The 6,000-nt window shown below is 36.9% G+C and overlaps 1 long non-coding RNA gene across 1 annotated transcript in view; it reads left to right on the forward strand.

The window, feature by feature from the left end:
* The window catches only part of LOC127005536 (uncharacterized), a 119,010-nt gene extending 116,485 nt beyond the window's left edge, over window positions 1–2,525 (forward strand). The window contains exon 4 of the long non-coding RNA XR_007758664.1: window positions 2,471–2,525. This is a non-coding gene — a long non-coding RNA (uncharacterized LOC127005536). The remainder of the gene's footprint in view (window positions 1–2,470) is intronic.
* The last annotated feature ends 3,475 nt before the right edge of the window (window positions 2,526–6,000 follow it).

A 6,000-nucleotide genomic window follows, 5' to 3' on the forward strand; every position in this document is an offset into this window, starting at 1 on the left:
TAAAGGAAGAAGTAGTGATGAAATGGAGATAGATGAAGAAGGTGATGGCATTGTGGTGAGGAGGTGAAGTAGGTTGATAAAGAGAGAGGAAAAGGAGGAAGAGGAGGAGGAAGAAGGAAGGGGAGGGAGGGGGAGAGAAAGGAGGAGAATTTGGTAATGGTGGTGGTGGTGGTTGCGATATATGTTGTTGCAAAGAGGGGAGAGGGGGAGAGGGGGAGTAGGGGCAGGGGAAGGAGGGAGAATAGAGGGAGGAGATGATGCAGGAGGGAGAGGGAAGGGAGTGGATGATGAAGGGTAAGAGGGAAAGTGATCGGGACAAGTCTACCTGCTTTTACCTGAGATGAATTACCTTGTATCTCACCTGTACCCTTCACCTGTGTGTGTGTGTGTGTGTGTGTGTGTGTGTGTGTGTGTGTGTGTGTGTGTGTGTGTGTGTGTGTGTGTGTGTGATAATATCCCTCTTAACACCCGCTTCAAAACACAAGAAATAAAGTAAACAAGTAAGAAAAGATGTAAAAGAAGTAAGAAATGAAAAGAAAATCAATAAAGAAAACAAGTCAGTAAGAAAGAAAACAAGTAAACAGAACAAAACAAGTAATAAAGAAAACATAAGTGATTAAGTAAGGGAGACTTAAACGATTCTAGAAGTAACAAAAAACAAGATAAAAATAAAAGTAATAAAAAACAAACAAAAAAAGAACAAACTGAAAAAAAAAACTCCCTTAAAACAAACAATCGATGGATGGATCTGTTTGGGTAATGAAGTCACAAAGCGAGGAGGAGGAGGAGGAGGAGGAGGAGGAGGAAGAGCTCGGTTGGATGAGTCTTTTCATAACCCTCAACACAGCATTTTACGCCCCTCCTCCTCCTCCCCCTCCTCTTCTCCTCTCCTCCTCCCCCTCCTCTCCTCCTCCTCCTCCTCCTAAGATTTTGTAAACACACCGGCGGGGGGGAGGAAGGGAGAGAGAGGGAGAGAAACTGTGGGAGAAAAGAAATGAGGGAGAGAAAGAAGGACAGACAGACAGACAGACAGACAGACAGACAGACAGATAAAGAAAGAAAGAGGGAAAGAAAGAAAGAAAGATAGTCATAGTATAAGGAAGAGAAAGGAATATGGAAAGGAAGAAAGGAAGAAAAAAGGACAAAGAGAAGGAAGAGAGAGAGAGAGAGAGAGAGAGAGAGAGAGAGAGAGAGAGAGAGAGAGAGAGAGAGAGAGAGAGAGAGAGAGAGAGAGAGAGAGAGAGAGAGAGAGAGAGAGAGAGAGAGAGAGAGAGAGAGAGAGAGAGAGAGAGGTATCATGAATCATTTTGACATACGCTTGAAGAATTTAAAGATCACTTGATGTGCCTTTGGTTCATTGCCTTTCGAGAGGGAGGGAGAGAGAGGGAGGGAGGGAGGGAGCGAGAGAGAGAGGAGGGAGAAAGGGTGGGAATAAAAAGATGAGGAAGGGAGTGAAAAGGAGGAAGAAAGAAGCTAGGAAACGAGAGAGTGAGAGAGTGAGAGAGTGAGAGAGTAAGAGAGTAAGAGAGTAGGAGTAAGAGTGAGAGTAAGCGAGAGAGTAAGCGAGAGAGAGAGAGTAAGCGAGAGAGAGAGAGTAAGCGAGAGAGAGAGAGTAAGCGAGAGAGAGAGAGTAAGCGAGAGAGAGTAAGAGAGAGAGAGAGTAAGAGAGAGAGTAAGAGAGAGAATAAGAGAGAGAGAGTAAGAGAGAATAAGAGAGAGAAAGATAACTTTAGAGAAAGAGGGAGAGAGAGAAAGAGAAACGCAATGCAACAATGGCGAATTTGGAGAAAGAGAAAATTACAAATGGAAAGGAAAGAGGAAACAGAGATAGATAGACATAGATAGATAAACACAAATAGACAAAAAGATAAATATAGACAGACAGAAAGAGAGACAAGAGGCACAGCAAAGAGAAAGACACAGGGGAAGGAGATAGAGAGACAGAAATAGAATGGAAAATGAAGGAATGAAGGAAGAGGAGAAGAGGAAAGAGGAAGAGGATGTGGGTGAGAGAGAGACACAATGGTGGCTTTCCTTCCCCTCTTGCACGGAGGAAAAATGACGAGGGAGAGAAGGGAGAGAGGAAAGGAGGGAATTAACAAGGAAAGAGATGGAAACAAGGGATGAGAGAGAGAGAGAGAGAGAGAGAGAGAGAGAGAGAGAGAGAGAGAGAGAGAGAGAGAGAGAGAGAGAGAGAGAGAGAGAGAGAGAGAGAGAGAGAGAGAGAGAGAGAGAGAGAGAGAGAGAGAGAGAGAGAGAGAGAGAGATTTATATATAGTGACATTTTTTTTATTGTTTTTTCTTCTTTTTTCTCCCTTTTCTTTCTCTTCTACTCCTTTCTTGTTCCTTTTAGTCTTTGTTCTTGTATTTATTCGCATTTTTTTTCTCGTTCATATTATTTTCTTTTTTCTTTTTCTTCCTCCTCTTTTTTTTCTTTCTTTGATTCACCTATACATCTTTTTTTTTTCAGGTGAGAAGGTGAAGCCAGGTGCTCAACCAGTGTTACCTGTCCCTCGTCCTCAGGTAAGTGTTGAGTTGCAGGATTTTGTGTTGTGTGTTGTGTTGCATGTGTTTAAATTTTGTGCTGCGTGGTTTGTAAAATTTTGTGTTGTGTGGTTTGTATAATTTTGTGTTGTGTGGTTTGTATAATTTTGTGTTGCGTGGTTTGTATAATTTTGTGTTGTGTAGTCTATATAATTTTGTGTTGTGTGGTTTGTATAATTTTGTGTTGCGTGGTCTATATAATTTTGTGTTGCGGTGGTCTATATAATTTTACATGGTCTATATAATTTTGTGTTGCCGTGGTCTATATAATTTTGTGTTGCGTGGTCTATATAATTTTGTGTTGCGTGGTCTATATAATTTTGTGTTGCGTGGTCTATATAATTTTGTGTTGCCGTGGTCTATATAATTTTGTGTTGCGTGGTCTATATAATTTTGTGTTGCCGTGGTCTATATAATTTTGTGTTGCGTGGTCTATATAATTTTGTGTTGCGTGGTCTATATAATTTTACATGGTCTATATAATTTTGTGTTGCCGTGGTCTATATAATTTTGTGTTGCGGTGGTCTATATAATTTTGTGTTGCGTGGTCTATATAATTTTGTGTTGCGTGGTCTATATAATTTTACATGGTCTATATAATTTTGTGTTGCCGTGGTCTATATAATTTTGTGTTGCGTGGTCTATATAATTTTATGTTGCCGTGGTCTGTATAATTTTGTGTTGCGTGGTCTATAATTTTGTGTTGCGTGGTCTATATAATTTTGTGTTGTATGTGGTCTGTATAATTTTGTTATATGTGGTCTGTTTAATTTTGTGTTGCGTGGTCTATATAATTTTGTGTTGTGTGGTCTGTTTAATTTTGTGTTGCGTGGTCTATATAATTTTGTGTTGTGTGGTCTGTTTAATTTTGTGTTGCGTGGTCTATATAATTTTGTGTTGTGTGGTCTATATAATTTTGTGTTGTGTGATCTATATAATTTTGTGTTGTGTGGTCTGTATAATTTTGTGTTGTGTGATCTATATAATTTTGTGTTGTGTGATCTATATAATTTTGTGTTGTGTGGTCTATATAATTTGTTTCTCATAGTCTGTATAATTTTGTGTTGCATGGTCTGTATAATTTTGTGTTGCGTGGTCTGTATAATTTTGTGTTGCGTGGTCTGTATAATTTTGTGTTGTGTGGTCTATATAATTTTGTGTTGCATGGTCTATGTAATTTTGTGTTGTGTGGTCTGTATAATTTTGTGTTGTGTGGTCTATATAATTTTGTGTTGCATGGTTTATATTATTTTGTGTTACATGTTCTATATAATTTTGTGTTGTGTGGTCTATATAATTTTGTGTTGTGTGGTCTATATAATTTTGTGTTGTGTGGTCTATATAATTTTGTGTTGTGTGGTCTATATAATTTTGTGTTGCCGTTATCTATATAATTTTGTGCTGCGTGATCTATATAATTTTGTGTTGCTTGGTCTATATAATTTTGTGTTGCTTGGTCTATATAATTTTGTGTTGCATGGTCTATATAATTTTGTGTTGCGTGGTCTATATAATTTTGTGTTGCGTGGTCTATATAATTTTGTGTTGCGTGATCTATATAATTTTGTGTTGCATGGTCTATATAATTTTGTGTTGCATGGTCTATATAATTTTGTGTTGCATGGTCTATATAATTTTGTGTTGTGTGGTCTATATAATTTTGTGTTGCTTGGTCTATATAATTTTGTGTTGCATGGTCTATATAATTTTGTGTTGCGTGGTCTATATAATTTTGTGTTGCGTGGTCTGTATAATTTTGTGTTGTGTGGTCTACATTATTTTGTGTTGCGTGGTCTGTATAATTTTGTGTTGCGTGGTCTACATAATTTTGTATTGCGTGGTCTGTATAATTTTGTGTTGCGTGGTCTGTATAATTTTGTGTTGCGTGGTCTGTATAATTTTGTGTTGCGTGGTCTGTATAATTTTGTGTTGCGTGGTCTATATAATTTTGTGTTGTGTGGTCTGTATAATTTTGTGTTGCGTGGTCTGTATAATTTTGTATTGCGTGGTCTGTATAATTTTGTGTTGCGTGGTCTGTATAATTTTGTGTTGCGTGGTCTGTATAATTTTGTGTTGCGTGGTCTGTATAATTTTGTGTTGCGTGGTCTATATAATTTTGTGTTGCATGGTCTATATAATTTTGTGTTGCATGGCCTATATAATTTTTGTGTTGCGTGGTCGATATAATTTTGTGTTGCGTGGTCTATATAATTTTGTGTTGTGTGGTCTATATGATTTTATGTTGCGTGGTCTATATAATTTTGTGTTGCGTGGTCTATATAATTTTGTGTTGTGTGGTCTATATAATTTTGTGTTGTGTGGTCTATATAATTTTGTGTTGTGTGGTCTATATAATTTTGTGTTGTGTGGTCTATGTAGTTTTGTGTTGGGTGGTCTGTATAATTTTGTGTTGCGTGGTCTGTATAATTTTGTGTTGCGTGGTCTATATAATTTTGTGTTGCATGGTCTATATAATTTTGTGTTGCATGGCCTATATAATTTTGTGTTGCCTAGTCTATATAATTTTGTGTTGCGTGGTCTATATAATTCTGTGTTGTGTGGTCTATATAATTTTGTGTTGCGTGGTCTACATAATTTTGTGTTGTATGTGGTGTATGGTATTGAATGTTGTGTTGTATTGTGCGTATGTTTTGAGTTGCGTGTCTGCCCTGATGTTGTTATTCTTTTCATTTCTACTTCAATGTGTGTTTCGTTGATGTTCAGGATGATAAATGTTGACAGTGTGTAAGTGTTGATGTTTACTACTTCAAAATGCTGTTAATCCGGATGTCTTTACGCAGAAATTCGTTAATCCGTAAGTTTTTTTCTATCTATCTATCTATCTATCTATCTATCTATATCTAATTTCCAGCGCTCTAGATTTCGGACAAAAAATTTTATTACGATTTTTTAACTTAATTCAGACTATTTTTTTTCTACCTAACTCTCTGTCTATCTGTATCTATCTATCTACTTATCTATCCATCTGTCTATATGATTTCCAGCACTCTAGATTTCGTACATTGTTTCTATTTGATTATGATTTTTTTAATTCAAGAGTTCAGACGCTAGTTTTTTTTACCTATCTATCTATCTATAATTTCCAGCGCTCTAAATATCGGACAAGTTTTTTATTCGATTACGATTTTTTAACATCAAGAATTCAGACTATTTGTTTTTCGGAAGTCATACTCGTATTTTCCTGTCTGCTTTATTTCGGTCATGCCTTTTTGTACCCTTTTAAAAATCAGACCTATGGACTTTTACTATATATACTTTTTTTATGAATTAAGGATCCTAAAGTCTTATGTAAATTGACGATGATGTTGATGATAATAGGGAGAGAGTTGTGACTGGTGGTGGTGGTGATGATGATGGTGATGGCAAGAATGCGGGTGGTGGAAGGAATGAAGAAAGTGTTAGTGATGACGGTGTGGTGATGACTTCTGTGGTGAT

Source organism: Eriocheir sinensis, chromosome 30, assembly GCF_024679095.1.
Source record: "Eriocheir sinensis breed Jianghai 21 chromosome 30, ASM2467909v1, whole genome shotgun sequence".
Taxonomy (NCBI): domain Eukaryota; kingdom Metazoa; phylum Arthropoda; class Malacostraca; order Decapoda; family Varunidae; genus Eriocheir; species Eriocheir sinensis.